Source organism: Alexandromys fortis, unplaced genomic scaffold, assembly GCF_014885135.2.
Source record: "Alexandromys fortis isolate MF-2015 unplaced genomic scaffold, M_Fortis_MF-2015_v1.1 scaffold_13, whole genome shotgun sequence".
Classification (NCBI taxonomy): Eukaryota; Metazoa; Chordata; class Mammalia; order Rodentia; family Cricetidae; genus Alexandromys; species Alexandromys fortis.
Window position 1 is genome coordinate 7,174,158 of NW_026067908.1, and position 23,139 is coordinate 7,197,296.

At 45.9% G+C, this 23,139-nt stretch overlaps 3 long non-coding RNA genes across 4 annotated transcripts in view; 2 read left to right on the top strand and 1 right to left on the bottom strand.

The window, feature by feature from the left end:
- The window catches only part of LOC126498032 (uncharacterized), a 505,230-nt gene that overhangs the window by 290,249 nt on the left and 191,842 nt on the right, over positions 1 to 23,139 (top strand). The gene's annotated exons all lie outside the window — the stretch shown is intronic.
- LOC126498033 (uncharacterized) overlaps positions 1 to 23,139 on the bottom strand; it is a 247,134-nt gene that overhangs the window by 197,088 nt on the left and 26,907 nt on the right. The window contains exons 4-5 of the long non-coding RNA XR_007590749.1: positions 5,837 to 7,190; positions 3,457 to 3,547 (exon numbers count right to left, since the gene is read on the bottom strand). This is a non-coding gene — a long non-coding RNA (uncharacterized lncRNA). The remainder of the gene's footprint in view (positions 1 to 3,456; positions 3,548 to 5,836; positions 7,191 to 23,139) is intronic.
- On the top strand, positions 17,344 to 21,802 carry LOC126498034 (uncharacterized). Of its 2 annotated transcripts, none has more exons than XR_007590751.1 (3): positions 17,344 to 17,853; positions 19,501 to 19,634; positions 21,592 to 21,802. It is a non-coding gene; the product is annotated as an uncharacterized lncRNA (long non-coding RNA). The 2 variants fall into 2 exon arrangements; XR_007590750.1 differs by having other exon boundaries at positions 17,344 to 17,625; positions 17,741 to 17,853; positions 19,501 to 21,802.

Below are 23,139 nucleotides of genomic sequence, written 5' to 3' on the forward strand. Positions count from 1 at the left end.
CAGCCACTTGACAGTTGTGATTATTAGAGAGTCGAGATGCTTTCAACTGGCATTGGCTGAGATGCTAAACAAGATTTTGGCTGCTTTCATTCGTTATCCACAGTGCTCATTGGTCAGATGCATCTCCCACCTTACTCCCAAAGACACCGAAGCAGAGATCTTAAATGACCAGCCTAAGGACTTTGGGATGTCTGTCTTAGCTCCCCAGTCCTCACTCTACCCAAAGCAGAGAGAAGGCAGCTGGACTTCCTAGGAATATCATGTCTCCTGCTTAACTAACAATAAGTATAATAAATGTCCCTGAAAAATGGTTCTATCCATCCCTTCTTGCATATCCCCCAGCTCCAGGTTCAGCCCACACAGCCTTCTGTGAGTTCTCCTAAAGTCTATCCGCTCTGACTTCTCCAAACGTCAGCCATCCAAGGGAAGCTCAGGCAAAGCAGGAAAGCAGGACTTTCCGCTCAGCAGAGGCCTCCAGTCCTGCCAAGTTCTCGGCAGTCAGGCGCCTGGAGGTGGGCCCCGAGCACTCTATCATTGCATAAGTGTTATTGCAGCCAGTTCCTGGAGTCGGAAATATGGCAAACCATTCACCTGGTGGAAAGCCCTTGCCAGGAGCCATGGTTGTTTGGTTAGCTGTGACTTCACAGTCCTTTCCAGGAGACTGGCCAGAGAAAAGGTTGATCTAGCAAGGCCTGTCAAAGTCACTGTGTTTTTACTATTCTTCAGCAACCTAACCTAGATTTTTCTTCGCAATGGTCTCCCCATCTTCTTCACAAAGGCCATCTTGGTTCAGGCTTCTCATCTCTGATTGAAATTGTACAAGGGTTTACTTGATGACCTCCAAGGCTCCCTGCTTCTCCCAGGACCCAGGCCAAAGCTGGTCCCCAAACTACACCAGGAAGATCTTTCCACATGCCAGGACCGTCCCAAATGTCAATCATCTTAAAGGGGGCCCACCCTGAATGTCTCCAACAGCTCTAGTACCTGAAGACTGAGTGTTCCTCTAACTTTTGGAATGGTTCACAATGAAAATATTTCGTTCTAATCTAAACAAAATGTTTTAAAACATTTAGTCAGATATGCTACCCCCTCGGAGGTGGCAAGTTTCTTGAAATAATAAGGGCGTCTTTTTTTATTTCTATATCCCTAGAACACAGCTCAGAGCTAGGCCCACAGGAGTAATTACCCAGGCCATGATTATGGAAGTTCGATGAACTGGCCTAAGGATACTGTATCTTGGCGGCATATTGCTTGTTGATGCCTTGGGTTCAATCCCCAGCGTGTCTGAGAAGTTCTGTGACCTGGTGGATAATGGCTAATCAGAACTTGTGGCGCTAACGAGACAGCCAGGGTAACTAGACATGAGCTGATAAAATTTCAGCCAAAACAGATTAGTCCACGCCAGCAGCTTTATCTGACACTGACAGACATGTTTTCCATTATAATTTTTTATTAAAAAATGGTTCTTATAGCTCTTTATTAATTTATTTTAGACCAGGGTTCTAGACTGGGATCTGTTAACTTGTTCCACTTGCTCTTCTACCCATGAGGAAGCTACTATTGTTCAAATTGCCTCGAGACCCTCATCAGAAGACACATTTGATGAGGTATGGACACACATAAATGGGAGTCCTCTTTGGATGAGCTTCTAAGACATAATCAGAAGATAAATAGAAATTACCAGTAAAACAATTTCTGCCTCATGATGGATATTCGTATCTATTTAAAATTTCAGCGGTAGCCTTTCTGTATTTTATGCCTCAGGAAATGAAATCTATATTTTGACATTTAATTGCTCTTTGCTATATAACACCTCACCTAACTTCCCAAAATTCTATAGTTTCATATTTTCACATGTAAATTGCAAATTGTGTGTGTTTCACATATTAACTGACACATTTAAAAAGTGCAAACAAAAAAATCTACAAAATTCCTAAAATAACTTTAATCTGTCTCTCCTGCAAGAATAGTTGGTAGTCCCAAGGTGATTTGGTGGACAGCAAATAACTTTAGACAGTTATTGTCAAAAGTTCCTGGGTATATTGGTAATCCTGACTGATAGCCAAAAAAAAAAAAAAAAAAAAAAAAGCCAAGACCAGGAATGTTCATGGCCCTGATTCAGACTTGTGTCCATGAAGAGAAGAAAACATTACCAGAAGAACGCCACAGATGGTCCTACCTCCTCAAGAGACCACCTAGGAGGGTGTTTCCCTCACTCATTTACTAAACTGGATTTTCTCTGCTGTTCACTAGCTCAGAAACCTGATTTTATGATCCCAAGAGCTGATACTTCTCTCCTATGGAAGGCAAGAGATTTCCTTATACATGTTTATATAGAGAGAATAAGAAGCCATGTCATCATAGAAGTGGAGCCTTGACGTGGGCTCAGCCAGAACAGCCTCTCCATGGGGGTCCTTGGCTTGAGATATGTCACACTCTAAAGATCTCCAAGTGAGCAAGTTATTAGTACAAATGGAGTTAAATGAGTCGAGCTTATGTAAGAACCTGAGTAAGTTAGCCTCTTGGCCCAGGCATGGTGGTACATGTCCCAGGCATGGTGGCACATGTCCCCAGCATGGTGGCACATGTTCCAGGATTACAAGCCTGTAATCCCAGCACCCAAGAGGGGCGACAGAAACAGAAGTGTAAGTTTGATTCCAACTTGGGCTACTTAGTAAGACTCTGTCTCCCACATACAAACAAAACCCCAGAATCCTAGTTTCATCTGATCCCTAATATGCTGCATGGACGTGGTACCAAAATGTTCTCTGTTCTGCTGTCCTTGTGTCTTCAGGTACAATGGAACAGGCACAAAATCTATAATCGAGGAACTGGAGCTGAAACAAGCTCAGCGATGAGAAATCCCTCACCTCAGATCTCTCCTCATCTGTTAAATGGGAATGAATCTTTAATAAAAACCCCACAGAGTAGTGACAAGGGTCACACTGGGCTCCGAAGTTATCTAACTCATATAACATGTTCGCTGTTACTTTTGTTATTCTTATGTAAGATTTGGAAATAAGACAATATGTCTTTCATTAAGCAGTTTGTAATTGACGCAAACAGAAAAACCACTCCTCAAATATGAGGCGGGTTTTAACACACCACCACTAGCCTGTCCTCTCTTCCAGAACATCCATGCCTCTTGCATCCGAAATATCGGTGCCACATTCCTCTAAAGGCCCTCTCTGTGAGAGCATCCAACTGGACAGATCTCCTGAAGACGAGAAAAATCCCACTGCTCATGGGCCATCTTGCATATGGCTGGAAGCTCCTGTGATATGAGAGCTAGAAACTGGGTGGAGCCCCACCCAAAAACTTTCCAGGCCTTCTGGGTACCAGAAGGAGATCCCCTGAAGCCGGAGGGATTCCATTAGCAAGTAGTTACAGACACAAGCAGCTAAGCAGCCCACCCCTTGTTGAGAAAAAACAGCTTTGACAAATGAATTGGCTTACCAGAGGGCCAATCATCACAAGTGGCTCGAACGTGGCCCAAAGAACTGAGAAGCCCTTGCAAATCTCTCTCTGTTCTTCACGAGATGGCAAGCTGTGGAAAGCAGAGCAATGTTGTCATTTGTTATGTGGTCTCATCATTAGACTGCCAACCTGACTTCCATGCCTTCGACTCTCTAACGCCCACCTTCTGCTTCAACACCGACATCCTGACTTGATTGTCATGCCCAGACCATTTCCTGCCCATTTATGCTCATACTGCGGCCTGTTGACAGTTTGGGTATAGGTAAGAGGATACAGGTCTGTATATATTCATGCAAAGCACTGAACACGGCATTAGTGTTGTGTGGACGAATGGATGACTATGTGACTTCAAAATTAACAATGGGTGTCTGTGTTTTTTCTCCCTCGGAGATGCACCAGTTGACTCCCTTGTGCGATTCTAGGATGAGCCCAATTGCATGTTTTTTACAGTTGGTGAAACCTGAGGGCTCAAAATGAATTTTAGGCTACATTCTCAGGCACGCAGTCAGAGTCCAGGGCTTAGAAACCAGCAGGGACTGACTAGGTTATGAGCGAAGGTCTGTAATGTGGGTTGAAATCTTTTCCTTCTCAGTCTGTGTCTCAATGAGCCTGTGTGAACGACAGTTTTCTTGGGTCAGAATAAGTCCACAGAAGTAAAAACAAAACTAATATTTCTCAAGTGCCCAGAGACATGTGCTTTTCCTACATTTCCTGTATGTAGTAAGCATAGTTATTCCCCATGTCACCACTGAAGAAGCTGAGTCTCCTATGGGGAATGCACCTTGCCCAGAACTATGTCACTGATTCATGCATCCTAGATTCCAGAACCACATCATCAAAGCTTCCAGGTGGGAAATACCTGGCTGAAGTATCAAAGAGGACTATCAACTGCAATTAATGAAAGCCAGCAGGATGACTTGCAGGGGGCAGGGAAGAAAGAGCATTTTTATCATAAGAATGTGGGCGCTTGATCTGAAACACACACAAAAAGGAAACAAAACCAAGTCCCACCACCAAGCCTAGGAATATTTATGTTTAGGACATGCCCAACATTCTTATGATGAACCACCCTGAAGCTCAGCCAATGCTTCCCCAAATGTGACCTCTCGCATTATTTGGGGACTTCTTAGAAGTAGAAATTCTCTCCCTCCACCCCAAACCTACTAAATCAGAAAAATAGAGATGAGGCCCAGAAGCAGTGGCTTTTGTTTGTTTGTTTGTTTGGGGTTTTTGTTGTTGTTTTGTTTTGTTTTTAAGTCCTTCCAGGCACTTGGTGTTCTAGAAGTACTGACTTAGGCATCTCTAGCAATGGGTACAAAGCACGGGAATGTGCCAGGCATTGAACTTGGAATGCTTTCAACAAGAGATAGTGTTGGGTTGTTTTTTTTTTTTCTCTCTAAGATTTATTTATTTATGTGCATTTATGTGTGCCTGCATGAGATTATGTGCACCATGTGCTTGCAGGTGCCCTAGGAGGTCAAAGAGCTTCAGAAGCCCTGGAACTGGAGTTACAGACAGTTGTGAGATCTGAATGCTGGGAGCTGTACAATGATCTCCTGGGGAGAGCAATAAGTGTTTATAACCACTGGACCATCTCTACAGCCCCAAAGACAGCTTTTTAATTGTATCTTCCATTTGTTCCTCTCTGGAGTTTATTTCTTCCTCCATTTACACGCTTCTGAACCTCCCTTCCTGTCCATTGCAGGCAATGTGACTAGAGGCATTTAATAACCTTACATTATTTTAAGTCAATGGCCCAAAGGAGGACCAGTCCCTCCTCCCACTGATTCCAAACCCCCAGGGGCTGAATGGCATGAGATGTAGGTTCCTATTCCTGGTCCTATCAGCTGTGATCAACATACAGATGGCAGAGTGGAGGCCACGACCACATCACTGTTACCACAGAGGCTGACATAGAAGGGAAAGAAAAAAAAATTGAAAAGAGAAAAAATTGAAAAGTCAAACCAACCACTGAGCCCTCACTATGGCTGGTATGCATAAAATGTGCATACAGATAGGTAAGAAATGAGAATGCTCTATTGAGCCAGCACACAAACCAGAATTCAAGTGGACATTGGCTGCGGAAGTGTGCCCATGTTGGTGCTAATGGCCATCAGAAATAATCTTACTCTCCTTGAACTAGAGGAGACACAGTAAACAGTCAATCCATCTGGTTTGCAAATTCTCTCCTAAACAAGCCTACGCAGAAGATTCCTGGGGCTAAATAGAGCCAGCTCTGTTTTCTTAGAAGGAGAACAATGGAATGTGGGATGTTGGCCCAAGCCGCTGGCCAAGCTGGGTCAGAGGAAAGGCTCAGATACATTCATTAATGTTTTGCAAACCTACCCGGTCCACCCACCTCCTTGCCAATCTTCACTCCAAACGTGCAGGGGGAAAAAAAAAAGCACAAAGTTGCTGAAGAATGATTCAGGCTGAAGTCTATGCTGATCTGGTCAGGTATTCAGAGAGACTTCCCGGTAGGTTCCAGAACACCCTTGATGCCTTTCTGAGGAGGAAGCTTTTCCAGTAGGTGCTGCTCCAACTACTGCTGAGTTTGCTGTCTCCCTTCTTGGAGCTACCCTGGAATAAGAGCTGTGTTGTCGTTCTGAGCCATGGGTTTGCTTACAAGAATTCTTGTCCCTTGGAGTCACGGGAGGAAGAGGTGCTGTTAGGTATGGAACTGGACCATGGTCAAGCCTTGGGGGACCCAGCTGGACCTGGCAAACTGAGTCATCTGAACTCGACGGTCTTCCATCTCCTCCACTAAAATGGGCATTGCAGGGAGGTTTGCCTGTTTGGTTACACATCCCTCTCCAAGGCTCACAACAATGAGGCACTGACTGGGATTGCTGCCTGCTCACCAGACACTTCCTTACTTGACCAGGGCTCAAAACAGGCCAGAAAAGGACCCAGGAAGCAAATGTCAAAGCCATCCTGAGGACAAACAGGTACCTGCCTTGTTTGTTGGATGACACCTCCACTCCCTTGACACTTTCTGAAAGCCAATTTCTACAGTAGCAGCTTTAGTGGTGTGTGGAGTCCAAGACACAAACCTACAAGAGCAAAGGGCATCAGATCTTTGCCACAGGCTGTGGCTACTTGGCAAGTCATTAAACCTCCTTAGCCTTCTTTGCCAAGAGTCCATATAGCTGAGCAGATGGCCACAAGTAAAGGACTGGATAGTGGCAATTCCCTCTTGAATCTTGTCAGCAACATTCTGAGGTCTGGAGAAGCTTGACAATGTTCCAAGATCATATAGTTACTGCACAGTCCCAGGGGAAAGACAGCTCTCTCTGATGCCCACGTAGCTCCTAAGCCTCGTTCTTCCAGCATAAACAATCACACACTCCAATCTCTGCCTTGGAGGATGGTGTTCTGTGTCTGCCGGGAATGAGGAGAGGGTCAGTTCAGGGAAGAAGAAGCAGGGAGACTGGGGTCTGAACATGGTTCTTACACAGCCCACCTGTTCTTGACTCCTAGAAAAATCAGACTCAGATTTGTGGCTCCTTGGAAGCAAATGTGAAGACTGATAAGATCTTTGAGGCGTGCTGTCCCATCGAGCCCAAGACTCTTCTTCTTCTTTCCGACTTTCTCTTTTACCAGGTGCTTTCCTGGAAATGCTCTTCATTGTGTTCTTTTGAAAGTGATCTGCCTGCAGGTGTTTTATAAAACAGGTAGATGATCCTTTGGAAACTCGCAGACGAGAGGCCATCCTGTGGACAGGAAAGCACAGACACTGTTCAGATTCACTCCTGTGGGCCCACTTCCCTTTAAGAGCCTTCTCATTCTGCAAGGGGGACCCTCGCCCGCTTCACCTACATTTAGGTATAGGTTATAGAGGAGGCCTGATGTAAGCAACTGGAATGTGGGAAAAAGCATCAGTCAAGCTGCTGGGCCACCCAGGGGTGTTCCCAGCTTCAACAAATGTGGGCATGGTGCTCTACCAGACGTTCTGAGACGTCCTGCCCTGTTCCCAGTTCTTGTTGGATGAGAGTTTCAGTTTTGTTAAACCCAGGACCATTGCCTAGGCTCTCGGTGCCACCCCAGAAGCCCTTAGTTGGCTGATGGTAAATGCTAAGGGGCAAGAAGGAGAAATCAGAAGTACCTAGGAAGGCAGGTACTAAGGATGCTTACAACACTGCCCTTTCAGGTCGGTGGATTAGAACAGCAGTAACTAAGTCCCTTAGGGGAGGGACAGAGAGGGACTTCCAGGCAGAAAAACCTGTATTTTCCCACGTGACCATTAGCATTTCTAGAGAAAGATGATGCTCCCGACCTAGGAATTAGCTAACCACTGTCTTTTGAAGAACAGGTCATAAATTCAAACCCAGTGGCAATAGCCATATAGAACAATCACCCAATAGCTTGTGGCAGGCCCGCCATATGGTAGACCTGTCCCGATCATGTAGTAACTGAGATGCTTATTCTAGTGTTATTAACTGAATTAATAACTCATTAAATACTTTCTCTCTCCACTCTTCTCTGTTCTCACTATTCCATGCTTACCACACTCTAGCTGTGGGCATCAGTGGGCCCAGCTGCTTTCAGGGAAAAGAGGAAGCTTGTGTTTGTGAAAGAGTCCCTGCAAACTTGGTTGACAGGCTAATAAACTGGTTCTGAGACCCCCCCTTCATTCTCACGTGCATAGTCTACCCCTGTGGCACGGGCACTCCGCGAAGTACATCTTACCACAAGCGAAGTACATCTTCCCACAAAGTCACGTGTAAGCCCAAAAGCCCACAGGACTCTGGAGAATCCAGCAATGGGAGACCCCAGCAGCTGAGCTGTTTAGAATCTCCAGTTAGAAAACAAGTTATCAAGAAGAGAACTTGCTCTGTGTCTTCCCCGGTTCCTCCTAAAGCTGCTACCCACAGAAGACGGCACAAGTGTGGGTTTTCATTGTTGGCAGCAGCTCCCCGCCCAGCCCACTCGGCACAATTCCTGGAAGACACTTTGTCAGGCACAGCCTATGCAGTTCAGCCACTCCAACCAGTATCTGTGGGTACTGCGCACCCACTGCTTAGTCAAATCCATCCCAGCAAGGCCCATGCATGGCCAGGCTCCTCCCCCACCTCAGACCTGAAATGCATGGTCACCTTGGAGGACTAACAGGTCATGAGTTCTCATATTTCAGCACAGCGTATCACTTGAACTGGGTCAAGAAATCAGAAGGTAAAATATAAAGTGCATGGATTTAATAACAATAAACAGGCTGGCAGGGATACCAAGCAGGATTGTTTACACTGCTGGTAAGAATTTAAAATGCTATAACTTGGCTCGGGCATGTACTCAGTGCTAGGACACTGGCCTGCTATGTGCTTGGATTCAGCTCTGGCATTTAAAGAGTAACTTACAGGTCTCAAAGGGGGAGTGACAGTTTGGCAATACATCAATTTGAAATGTCTTTATAGTCAAACTGGACCTTAAATCATCGATCTTACTTCTAGGAATCTCTTCGAAGGAAGGAAGACATACTCAAAGACCAAACTTGTTTATTTGAAATATCTTATATTAGTGAAAAGCTGCATGCAAGCTAAATATTTAAAACAGAAGATTGATCAAATAAATAGTATGGCTTATATAATGAAATACTATGCAATCTTTGTAAATTACATGGAAATATATTTATAGGTTTAAAATGTTTCACAATGCTTAGTTCAACAGGAATGCTGGTTGCAAAAAACATATCTTGAAAACCCTGAGATGCTGCAAAAAGACATACAGTGTAAATACAGCCTTGGATTTATTTATTATTTATTTATTTGGTTTTTCCAGCCAGGGTGTCTCTGTAGTTTTAGAGCCTGTCCTGGAACTAGCTCTTGTAGACCAGGCTGGCCTCGAACTCACAGAGATCCGCGAGTGCTGGGATTAAAGGCGTGCGCCACCACAGCCCAGCCAGGCTTGGATTTAAATGATTGGATTTATGATCACTTTTCATCTTTTTTCTTCTTCCTCAGTATTTTCTCACTTGTATGCAATAAGCGTACATTATGTACATAATAACAAATAAAATACATTTTGCTTTTCCAAAGGTTGCCTGTGTGCCCAGAAGTGAGTTCAAATCCCAATCAGGCCACTGGTGCGCAGAGGGGCCCTTCAGGCTCCACTTCTGCCCAACCTCAGCTTCCTCATGTCCTGGATGGGGCTAGTGTGTTCCTCTAAGGGCGGCTGTGAGGTTTAAGGAGGAGGGCATAACCAAAGTGTGGCCCAGAACACACACTGGACAACGTTTTTTCCTTTCCTTCCTACGAGTATAAAATAACTTGGGCATAAGAGTTCACAAGTATGGTGAAAGACAACCCTAATCAGGTAAAATATCTGAACTGTCTGGAGAGGCACTAAGGATACAGCTCAGGAGTAGAGCACTCCCTAGCATGCCCAAGGTATAGTTTCAATACCCAACAATAAGAACAATGAACAGAGGCTTGTGTTAAATACCCCTGTCTTAATAATTTAGATCAGGTCTTAATCTTACCCAGCAGGAGGCCAACACCCCTATCATTAGTCAAGTTAAAAAGGCCGGTTGTGTTACCCAGCCCCACCAGTAGGTGGGGCCGATCTCTACCCGTGCCCACACAGCCAGTCACACAGCTCTTTAGATACCGGCCACTGGGCATCGCCGTCTGGAACACACCCCCATCAGAACCGACTGCAAACGTCCAGGGCTTCCCTCCCCACATACTCCTACCTCACACCACTTCCTGTTAGCAGCTCCCCCCCTCCTTTATGACCACCCCACCCTGCCTTCAAGACTCACTCTTCGGAATGAGACCCCCTCATCCATAAATGGGATTCTCTATCAGAAACCCAGCTGGAATTTGCCCTGCCTTTTCCCAGCTTCTCTTTCACTCCTCCAACTTTACAACTGCCTGGTAAAGCTAAGCACTGTGCTAGGAACCAGTGAGGAATCACGCACAGGCCCCGCTCTGGCAGCCTCCCAGCCTGGAGGAGAGAGGCCGTCACGTGACACCACTGTGTTGTAATGACTATTATACTGAACCGCCAATGCAGGCTAACAAGGCCAGCAACTGTCCTCAGCCGTTCATACAGGTGAACGGTCCTCACAACCTAGCTCACAAGCCAGAGTAAAATCAGTCGGGTTTAACAAGAGGATGAAGCACGGGGAAGGTCAGGAACTTGTCTAAGCACAGGCTTAAAATAACCAAAACTGTATTTGGAGTGAAATTTTACACTCGTAAATTACCAAGAAGCCCAGGGTGGCGGTGCACACCTGCAATCCTAGCATTTAGGAGGGAGAGACAAGACTGAAGTTCAAGGTGAGACTTAGATACATGGTGAGCTCAAAACCAGCCCAGGCTACGTGAGACTGTGACTCGAAAGCTCGGCGCTGGAGAGATGGCTTAGTGGCTAAGGGACCTGCTACACTTCCTGAGGACCAGAGTTCTGTTTCCCGCACCTATCATCCCTCACACCAGCTCCAGAAGATCTGGTGCCACTTTTGGCCTTCTTGGGTGCCAGGAACACATGTATGCAAGCAAAACAGTCATACACATAAAATAAGTATTCTTTAGGTATGACTTCAAGATACTCAGGGAGGAACGGCGCTTGTCACCCAGCCTCATGCGTTGAGTTTATTGCCAGGACCCACATAGTAGGAGAGAACCAAGTCTTGTACATTGTCTTCTGACCACTACACATGCATACATGTAATAAGAATTAAGAATGCAATTAACTATGAAACAAAACATGACTCCAAAGAGCTATATGGGTTATATCTAGTAAAGTCTGCTATATTATAGATTAGAACTTAGAAACATTATATGTATTTATTAAATTTTATATAACTAATTGATCCATTACATGTCAGTCTAAATGATATTTATAAATTAAAAGCTACATAAAAATTCTTGAAAAAAGACTATATTGTCTCAAGTGTTTATAGGTATCTTCAATGTCTGATTCTTTTTTCTTTTTCTTGTTTGCGCTACTACAGATTGAACTTGGGGCTTTGCACAAACTAGGCCGGTGTTCTACCAATGAACTACATATATCCCCAGCCCTGATTCTGACCAATTAGCAAGTAAAATAGACTCCTGTGTCTTACCTTCACTCTCTTTTGTGGTTCGCTATTTGGTCGCAGTGTGAGAAAAGGTTCGGCCTCACACAGAACTGCTGGAAAGGGAAGGGTGTCTGGCCAGACCACTCATAACAGCAGATACCCCGCTTGGATAGCCCGCCAAAATGTGACGAGTGCTGCTTTCTGAAAGGCTTGCTGCAGAGCGGAATCTGGAACCAATGGATGTGGTCTGCATGTTTGTGTCCCTTCCAAACTTCATGTTGAAACGGAGCCTCCAATGCTTTAGTATTAAGCAGTGAGACCTTTAGAGGGGATTGGTGATCTTATAAAGGGGCTGGAGGAAATCATCAGGGCCTGTTTCGGTCTTTTATAGTAACCTCCCATCACTATGGTGAAAAATCTGCTATGATAAACATTGTGCAATAGGAAAAGGATTGTTTGGGCACAATGTTTTAGAAGTTTTAGCTTATCATCTAGAGTCTCACTGCCTTTAGAGCTGTGTCGGGGCAGCATTATCATGGTGGGGAGTGTGTGGCAAAGCAGAGGAATCACCTCGGTCAGGAAAAGAGGGAGAGAGAAGGGTTGTGATCCTCTGTCCTCTTCAAGGGCCTCTGGTGACTCTAAGAACCCCTGCTAAGTCACACCTCATGAAGGTACCAGGCTGGGGATCAACCCTTTAACATATGGGCCTTCTAAAGACTCTTAAGATCAAATTATGCCACCCTTCTTCCTTCAGTGTCTCTCTCTCTCTGTCTCTCTCTTTCTCTCTCTCTCTTGTGATCTGCCAACTACCCAAGGACAAATAAACACAGTGTGACTCTAAACCATTCTGTCAAGGGAAAATGACACTTAGTTAAAAATATAAAGTTCAGCTTCCACTCAAGCAATCTCTCCAGCTTTTGTCTTTGGTAGTCAAGACTTGCCATTTTGTCACAGAAATCAGTGTGGCAGTTCAGGGATTGTAGTAACCTCGTAACTATCCCTGCAGGCAATACCTTTCTCCCAGTACATTTTTTTAAAGACCTATTTTAAATTATACATGAAATGTGTGTCTGCATGTAGGTTTGTGCACAGAGGCGTGCAGGTGCCCACAGAGTCCAGCAGAGGGCATCAGATCCCCTGGAACTGCAGTTACAGATGGTTGTGAGTAGCCCAACACAGGTGCTCGGATCCAAACTCGAGCTCCCTGGTAAAGCAAGAACACACCCTTAACCAACTCTCCGGGACAGTACCATTACTTTGATTCAAACTAAAATGTAATGGTTTTATCTTTGGTTGTTTTTACAATATCACTTCAAACATCACCTCCCCCTCCCCCCAAAAAAGTGCAAATAGGAGCTGTATGAATTGCTGATCAGTGATGGAAGTTTTCTGGGTCCCTCCAGGGACCAGAGGCCATACTGTGAGAATAGCAGCTCCATGTTATAATATGACCCAGCCTAAATCCAAAACATTTTGTGCCATTGCTGACCTTGAAGAGTCCTTTGCCACACCCCTCAGAGTCCTTGAACTGCAAGTCCTAGCTTTGAAGGTTCACTAACAATCTAAGGACCACCAAACCAGACCCGGCCTGGACTGGTTAAGCCTTGGTTTGCCTCCCCTAGACACGGGTTGGGAAGGGGATGAGACCTGGCATCCAGAGCCCATGGCTTGTACCAGGCACGGTACACTGTCCAGTGACAGTTCTTACCGACTCTACTTGTCAGTGAAGAAACTGACGCTGGGGAGGAAGAACTCCACATAGAGCTGTCCAGCGTGAAAACTCACGCGGCACGTCATGTTTCTGTCTGTTCCCACACTCACTTCCTGCCTGTCTGATTTTTCCGCCTCCCAGCGCCCCAGTTGCTGAGGTTCTAGCACGCCTGCCTCACTGCCAAAATTTCCTGAAATGAGAAAGTTCCCAGCACTGGCTGGCCGCTTGAATCTCCCAGTGTCTGAGTTACTAATGGTCACAAATCACTCAGACTTTGGAAACTCTGAGCCACGTCAGTCCTTGGCACACACAGTTGATGAAACTGACAAGCTTTACTTCGGCTGTTGTTCATAGTTTTGACGACTAGCTCACGCAGGCTTTCCTCTGGGGAGCATTTTCATCTGAGCTGTAAGCTGGTCATCCCCGTCTGCGCTATACAGAGAGGTCGACATCCTCTGGGCCCTGTGGCGTCCCTGGAAGAGTGGCAGTCACACAGCCGTGTGGCAGGATACCAGCAGGATGAGACTCACATCCTAAGACTCAGCTTCAGGAAAGTTCAGCCCAAAATAAATCTGAAGTCAAAGTAAATAAAGCATTAGGAATATTTTGGGAGAGCAATTCCACAAAGCCGCGGGGAGGGGGAAGGGAGGCCTGCAAATAGGATTGTCCTCTGTCCTTGCTGTAGGTTCTGTCCTCTGATACATCTTGTTAAATGCTGGTTCCGTATCTGACATTTGTAAGGGCAGGAATGAGCCATGTTTAGGAAAATTACATTGTATCTTCAGAGGGAAGCGAGTCCCTTAAGCACTAGTTTGAGATAGGGCCGGGAGTTTGATGAGGTCTCAAGGCTATGATGATAAAAGCAGGCTGGAAGGAGCGTGTAATTTGTGCCAAGGGGCCTGGAGAGGAGCAAGCTACACTACTGAGTCACACAGGGCATGCTGGGTAGCCTTGGCTCCACAGAGCTAAAGGGCAGATGCCTGGAATCTTTATGATTCCACAGGATGGCAGGAGAAAACCCTCCTGCACAAGCGGCACAGAGAAGAGCTGTAGAGGTGGCTGAGGGGCAGGGTATGTGCTCTGGTTTGCAGGACTCTGGGTTCAATTGCCAGAATAAACAAAAACAAAAACAAGGCTGGAATGAGATAACACTCAAACATTAAGTGTTATCTGCATGTGCACTTGTTAGCAAATCAAGCAGATCTATTGTTGTGACTAATGCAATCCTGCATCCTTCATTCATCCAACCAAAATTTAATTAATGTCTATTATCCCCGCCAGCTAAGTACTGAGACAATTAGAATGATAAGAAACTGGCTTTTCCCTTAGGATGTTTTCAAGTTAGTGGGAGCCCTAAGGATAAAATAAAGCGATCAAACAGTCTGTTGGGGAAGGAGGTGCTGAGAAAGGCTTCCTCCTAACAGTGAAAATGACCTTAGCAGGGCCAGGGAGATGGTTCAGTGTATAAAGGCACTTGCGGCCTAGCCTAACTACCTAGCTTGATTTCTGGAATAGACATGATGGAAAAAAGAGAACCGACTCCTGGAAATGCTCTCTCACCTCCACATGAGTGCCAAGCTCACTGCACATAGGCCTCAACCCTAAACAAATAAGTAAACACATGAGTTAAGATGCTAAAAGAAAAAAAGTAAATTGACCTTATTGAAATCCCAGAGAGAAAAGAGCTGGGATTTTGACAGGTGAAGAGAGATGCCGACTATAACCCCCAATAACTTATTTCAGTCTGCATTTCTCGCTTCACTTAAATTCCTTAGAATTTCTGGATGTGGTGGTACACACCTTTACTGCCAGCACTTACAAGGCAGAGGTAGGTGGAGCTCTATGAGTTCGATGCCAGCCTGGTCTACATAGTGAATGCTAGGCTACCCAGGGCTACAGCGCGAGGCTGTGCCTCAAAACAAATCAAGACAAAAAATAAACAAACACCTCAGGGTGGACAGAACTCTAATGGTCTTGATATAAAGGCGAGAGGCAACAGCTTACTGGAGTTGACTGAGACAGCAGTCTGAAGCAAAGGTGGAAATCCGGACGGCACATGTTTAGGTTTGGAGACAGACCTGGGTTTGAATTCTGCTGTGGCGACTTGGACAAGTTCCTTAACATCTTAAGATGTCTGCATGAAAACTCAACCGTATGGCTACCCAAACAAATCCTGACTATTGATAATACCAGTTGACATGTCAGCTGTGGTGGGGGAAGCCTCACAAGGCCCCAACCCTAGACGAGGCACTACAGGCAATCAACGGCTGCTGAACGAATTGGCCATCTCCAGGGACAAGTGCACTGACAGGTTATCTAGGCCCAAGTGGTCTGCCTATGCACATTTCCCTACCAGCCACACTAAATTGACTCAGTAGGTTACACATTGTATGCAGATGTATGTGTGCCTATGAAACAATGACCAGAGAAGATGTTAGGAGCTTGAGAGTGGGTTGGGGCAGAGGAGTTGGAAGGGAAAGAGGGAGGAGAGAAAATAATGTAAATATAGTACTCAAGTATAAAATTCTCAAAAAAATAAAACACACACACACACACACACACACAATCGTACCTTGTGGATAGGAAGAGGTTATGAGAGAGAATGAAGCTATCAGAGACCTGGCACAGAACATCTTCTTTCTCTGAGATCAAGTAGGGCATCTCTCGTCCTTCAATTCCCCCAGTGTGTACTTCTCTGCACCCCTGAAGCCTTCATCCCAGCTGCTGCCACGTCTCACTGATGTTATGGGAGGACTCTGGATGTTTGCCCTGCTCCTCAACCAGCTCTGCTTGAATCCAGTCCTTCCATAACAACCAAAACTGCTTTGCAACCCACGGGGACTCATGTCTTTGTCCTGCTCCAGCCCCTCGCTTGGCTCCCTCATCTTCCCATGCATCTGAGTGGCTTCCAGATCTCTAGTATCCAGCCCTCGGATGCCTTTCAATGTATCCTGCTCCTGCTGTTCTCAGATTCCACAGTGACCTCTGGGACTTGGAAGGTCCTTTTTCTACCTGAGGTTTCACATCCCTGCTGACCCTAAGTTTCTCTTCATGCTAATGCCCCTTCCTTGCGATGCCTTCCAGACATGCTGGACTTCTCAGCTTCTTCTAGCAAACAAGCCATAATTCCCTCCCTTCCTCGCCACAAGCAGAGCCAGATTCAGTGCCCCATCTCATGACCTTCTCCTTGCATTTCCTCCATTAGCACCCACTATTGACTTCTACCTCTATGTACCCATCACAAAACAGAGACCTTTAGAAGCCCATACTATAACTTTTATCCATTGTCTGCTCTATTTGAATGAACGCACAGCTGGGCCCGGCGGTACTTGCTGTAACCTCAGCTACAGGGTGAAGCTGAAGCCAGGATAGCTTAATGAAACCTTGTCTCAAAATAAAAAGTGAGAAGGGGGTAAGGGTGCTACTTAGTAACAGAGTGACTGCCTAACGTGGAAGGCCCATATTTAGGGAGAATAGGAGGAGGAAAAGATGGACAGATGGATTAATGAATGACTTTCCCCCCAATTTTCCAAATGGTGAATGGAGGGACGAGATTCAAATTGAAGTCAAAGCAATGGTCAAACTCATCTACTCCCATCTTCCTGGCTGAAACCTAATTAAAACCTGAAGTAGATCCCCCAGCCCCAGAACAACTTCTCCCTCCCAGGTCTTCCCACACACATCCTCTATGACATCTCTGCTTAACTATGGTCCCCTTGGGGTCAGGAAATTATATCTCTCTTGAGGACTGAAGGACTCCTTCTATTGTACAAAATCATTACTGTTTGGGCAAATATCGGCCCCTCTGACTCAACTGACATCATTTTTTCATGACGCTGTGATAAGCAGGGGGCTTTCCTGGGTCCAGAACTCTGGCAAGAGGGGTTGAAGAGTGGGAAACACCTCAGTTCAACCCAAAGTTCCTGGAAGTTGGTGCAAATGTGTGTTTTTCTTTCTTCTTAGTCATTCAGATTCATTGAGCTAACCTTCATTCTTTTGTCAATATTTGTGAACTGAAAATACGACAAACTGTCCCCTGTACGGTTCAAAGTCTAGACATTGACTGATGACCAGGAACAAAATTCCCTGGGAACAAAAACCACAGATTTCAAAACTGGCTCTAGAGTAATGGGTTTCTGGCTTTGGAGAGCTCTGCCTATGACTTGAAGAGTACTCTGTCAGCTGAGGAGAGATCTGGCGCTTAGCGCCTTGTGGTCCCAAGTGATGAAGAAGCTTGAACGCCACAATGAGCAGTAATAATGCCTTGTGTTGAGGGCACAGCTAACGGGTCCTCTCCAATCCAGAGGACTAAGAATTCTACAGCCAGTTACCAGTGTTTTAAAACTATCAACAGAGAAGTTTGAAGAGCTGCCACTACCGACAAGGGGCCCAGCGTCAGAGATGTATTCTCATCGAGGTCTCTTTGTTTTGTTGTCCGGAACCCTTAACCCCACCCCAGGGTCCAGCCACTACTGCCTTTCCCTGAGTAACGAAAAATCCCTTGTCCCCGACACCTCTGATCTTTTCTCTAGGGCAACCGTCTTGGAATAAGCAACTGCAGTCACACCCATTTTGTCCTTGCAGCTGGCAATATTCCTGCTTCCTCTCGCTGATATTCAGGTCTCTCTCAACCCTTGCTCTGGAGGTAAGCCAAGTTCACCGAGTCCACTGATGTCCTTGGCTCTGCTACAGGGATTGGAATTCTGCTTTTGCATGCTGTTGGTCACTGGGATGAGGTGGGTGTGAGGAGAGGCCATCAGATGAGCTCCAGCCTGACTCTTCAGGCTGCGTGTGGGCAGTGATGCCCTTGCTATCATTCACCCAACCGTGTGAGAAACAGTGGCTTGCGTGCCTGTTGGCATCTGTGTCGTGACCTGGAGGGTCACTGGGGTGAGGAATGGAACATGTCTGCCTTTAGGAGGAGGACAGAGCAAGAGAATCCGAGACTCGTGGCAGGAGCCTCAAGGGCCCAACATCTGAAGCCCGCCCACCTTCCAAGCTCATGGCTATGGGGAGCCAATAAACTCTCTTTACTGCACAAGCCAGCGTGGGTTAGTTTGCTGTAACTCATCACAGAAGGCCTCCTGGGTGACTCAAATGCCTCCCGGAGCTCTGGGAATGGCATCCAGACGCCTACCTTGCTATTAAATGCCCACTAAACTCTAAGATCGGTGAGCGCTTTGGGGCCAGGGCTGGGTTTTCATTGGCCCTGGGAGTAGCTGGCCCCTGCTAGCCCTCACTCTAGCACACAGCAGGACTCCGAATTTTTGTTTCGAACAAGTAATCCCGGTCTCCTTCTAGCACGTTTTCTGTCTCCCCAAGGCAGGGGAGTGGGAGGCTAAGGTCCCCTGCATCTTCTGCCAGAGCCGCTTCTGCGCATGCGCTGTATTTTGCTAAACACCAACCTTCTTGTACAAACAACTTCCTATCCTCACAGACGCCATCATCAGGGAAAGACCAGCAGGTGTAAAAATGAGGCTCTCTGTATCCAAAAGAGTGCCTGACACTCAGGCTCCCAAGAAGGACAATGGCCAGAAAGGCCCAAGGTGCAGAACATTGTGAGCCCTCACAGTAAAAAGCCTGGAGAAGTTGGGATCATCCATGTATTTGGAGAGGGCTTCCAAGCCATTGTGATTGTACCATGAGTAGGGAGGATGCCCATGTGGGTCTGCTTATTCGGCCATATCCTCCTTGCTGTCTTCAGCTCCTCCCACAGCCCCTTCTACCTGATCCGTCCTCGCTCTACACTCAACCAACTTTTTCTTACTCCTCTGCAAAAGTTGAAATCTCATTTATTTTTCTCTTCACCCCTCTCCAACATATGAGCTCTCTGTGAAAGCAGGGCTTTCATCTCATTTATCACCATTTGTTTAGAATCACATGAGGCGGGAGAGATGGCTCTTTAGTTAAGAGCAGGTAGTGAGTGCCCTTGCAGAGGACCCGGATTTGGCAACTCCTACTCCAGGGGATCCAATATCCTCTTCCAACCTCAGTGAGCACTGCATTCATGCATGCATGTGTGCGCATGCACACACACACACACACATACAATCAAAAGACACATCCCATATTTTGAGTGCCTCAGTATCCTTAATGAAGGATAATTTAAATGCAACCCAAGCAAGCTTCCCCTCTCTTGCAGACCCGTTTCCCTCTCCCACAACCAGCTTTCTGCCATAGCATTCAGGTTATTTCCTCCATTGTCCCCATCAAAACAAAAGGCTCCAATGTGTTTGTTTGTGGTTACTTGTTGGTTGTTAGCAGAATATAAGTCTGTCCTTTCCCTGTTCAGTCTCCAGGGCGACCGACTGCTTCCAGGCTGCAAATGGGTGCTGGAATAAGGACGTGGGATTGAAGCTCCCAGGCTCTGGAAACAGTGGATGGGAGGAGAGACGGAATCTTTGTGACACAGAGAAAGTCTGCCAGGTAAATGAGGTCACTTCAGCAGGGGGAAGCAGAGCTTACAGTCTGGGAGCTAGTCAGAACTAGCTGCCTGACAGAGTCCATGTCTGCCTTGAGTCCCTGACTCCTTCTCCGGTTGCCATTTTTCTGCCCTGCGCAGCTTCCCGATAATGTCCCTGCTTATTTTTAACGCACCGGCAGCATCCCTGTCCAAATCGACCGGGTATTTGAGAAGCCGGCACAGAACCTCCAGGTCTGTTTGCCTTCTCAATGCTTCAATTATGCCGTTTAATGAGGGCCCAGCAGCCAAGCCCAGCCTGACATTTTAAAAGATTCCCAGTGCCTTTGTGTTGCAGCAGGCCTCTGGCTTCTTTCTCTCAATTATTACCTTAACCATGCCCCGGAGACCCAAGGAGACCGTTTATTTTGACTGGTAGATTGTTAAACTACAGGAGGCAGGCCAGAGCCAGCGCCAGGCTGTGATTTCCATTGCTCCACAGGCCAAAGCCTTGGTGCTGAGAATAGCCAAGGCCACTTCCTGCTGGAGAAGGAAATGGCAGTTTCCTCAGCTCCCGGAAATGTGGCTTCCTCTCTGGTGCCTAGCTCAGTGTTCACCCATCAGACAGTCTCTTCCCACCCCAAACCCCCGGGGACCGGCTCCAGCCTGGAGAAGACATCCTGTTTCCCTGAGGAAGTGGCCCAGATTGGGGTGGCCACCAGGGCGTTGGAGTGGGCGTGAGTGGGTAGCAGGGCAGGAAAGAGCTGACAAGGAGCGATGCTAATAATATTGTGTGTTAAGAAGGAGGCACACCCGTCCCTTTGTCCAGACCCCAGAGACCTCCGCAAACCTGCCAAAACTTCCCACGGCCTTTGAAGGCCAAGTCCTCCCGATACTGTTTTTGCTTTCTTCATCTATCTGTGCTAACTGTGCATCTTTGTGGAATATAGTGTGACTGCGCCTGTTTGGTGCATGCATGCCAGGTGTGATGGATGAATCCAGACAATTACAATCTCCTCTTTGAAAAGCTACCATTTTCTTGTGGTTGAAGCTTACAAAACCCTCTCTTCTGTATTTTTAAATCGACCAGTATAAGATGTTGTAAACTGAGTCACCCTGGTGCGCTGTGAAACACTAGAATTTATTCTTTCTAAGTAGACTTCCAGTACCCTGCCATCTCTTCTTTCAACAATGTTTCTGACTCTCCTAACAGTCACCCAATCCAAAAATGCGATTCCAGGGCCTGGAAAGTTGGCTCCATGGTTGGTTCCCAGCACTCACATGGTGGCTCACAACCTGCTGTAGCTCCAATACCAGGGGATCTGATGCCCTCTTCCTACCTCCATGGGTGTCAGGCACTCACATGGTGTACAGACATATATGCAGGCAAAGCACTCATACGTATTAAAATACCAGTTATTTAGTTAAGAAAAATCAGTCTGTTTCTTATGCTCATTCTATGGATTTCGGGAATTAAGAACAGGCAGAAGGCTGTGCCACAGCCCAGTGGTAGGGCACGGATCTAGCATGAACAAGCCCTGGGTTCAAACAGAAGAGAGGAGGGAAAGGAAGAAGGATGGGAAGATGGGAGGATGGGGGGATAGAAGGATGGGTTGCTTGACACTGACACTGATTGTCACAGGACAGAGGCAAGCTCCTCTGGTTCAACTCTATTCTATAACATATACTCTTTCTTTCTCTCTGCCTCTCTCTCTCTCTCTCTCTCTACAGAGAGAGAGAGAGAGAGAGAGAGAGAGAGAGAGAGAGAGAGAGAGAGAGCAAAAACAAATCACACTATACCCCACAAAAAGATACAATTAGTGACCTGGTAGGTGGGTTGTTAACCTCTCTGAACCTCAGCTTTTCTGGGAAGAATGGTGTGGCCGCCCCCTTAAGACCGCTAGGCGATTCCATGAGCCAGACCCCTCAGAGCAGACGAGGCACTTGCACATAGTCCATGATTGTTTTCCTCTGCCCTTTCAGAAGGGGCGTGCCTTCCCCTGCTTCTTGAGGAATAATAGTCGCCCTTCTCTGAAGCCTTGGCACCGGCCAGCACCCTTGGCCTTGGAATTTCAGCCTCTGTGGAGATGGGCCTCAGGAGGGCACTTCTCTGAATGTTCTCCTTGTGGGAAATTTGCTTAAATAAAAGCGCAACCCAGCTGTCGTTTTATTATAATTTTATATGAACTACTTGTCAAGCGATGTTTATGGCATCATCTCATTTTTAATTATTTTTTATATTTTAAAATAGTTTAGACTTAAAGAAGAAAATTACAAGGGTAGTAAAAAATTCACAGATAGTTCAAAATCCACTTTTCCTAGACATTGACAATACACAGTAATGTGCCATGTGTCACAGTTAATGAACAAATGCTGGTATGTTTTTATTAACTGAAGTCCACACTTTCTCCAGCCATTGTTAATTTTTAATCTAATTATCATTTTTCTGTTCCAGGATACCATTATAATATCACCTTGCATTCATTTGTTCTGTCCCTCGCCTCCAGTTAACCTGACCATTACTCAAGTTATCCTTGGCTTTTTTATAATTTTGTTTTTGTTTTGTTTGTTTTGTTTTGTTTTTCCAGACAGGGTTTCTCTGTGTATCAGCCCTGTCTGTCCTGGAACTAGCTCTTATACATCAGGCTGGCCTCGAACTCACAGAGATCCACCCGTCTCTTCCTCCCGAGTGCTGGGATTAAAGACATGCACCCCCATCACCCAGCCCTTTTTATGAATTTTACAGAGTACTGGTCACATATGTTGCAGACTGTCACTTAATTAGACATAGTCTGATGTCTTCACATGATGAGACAGGCTGGGGTCTGGGGCTTGAAGGAGGGGCATTTCCACAGACGTGTCACTGGATCTCACATATCAAGAGTGATGCTGTCACCCACTTGAGATCCCACCACTTGAGAGTCTGAGGCAGGAGGATCACAGCGAGTTGGAAGCCAGCCTGTGCTATATACTGAGATCACAGTCAGAAAAAAGTATATACTATCACCAGGCATGGTGGCACGTGTCTGAAATCCTCAGGACACAGAAGGCTCAGGTAGAAAGAGTAGAGGTTTGAGTCCACCTAGGCTGTACAGAGACCCTGCCTTTCAAAAAGAAAAGACTGTACACAGTCCACATTACATTCCAGCACCTTGGGGGCAGAAAAGCTACAAATCGCTTGAAATTTGATTGCAAGAAAATGTGTGTGTGTGTATATATATATATATATATATATATATATATATATATATATATATATCCCCTTACTGGTTTATTCTGCCTGTTATTGAATTATATTAATATTTAAACAAAGGAGTAATTTTCATATTTTGTATTATAATTCAGTGCTACTCCATGTTGTTCTCCAAATTACTCCAGCTTTAGCCATTGATATCCCCTTCTGCATTGATTTGACATACTCCTTATAGTTTTTTGTCATATATATGTGTGTTTATATACATATATGTATATATATGTATGTATACACAAACACATATATACACATATCCTAGGGTCTCCAGTGCAACAAGG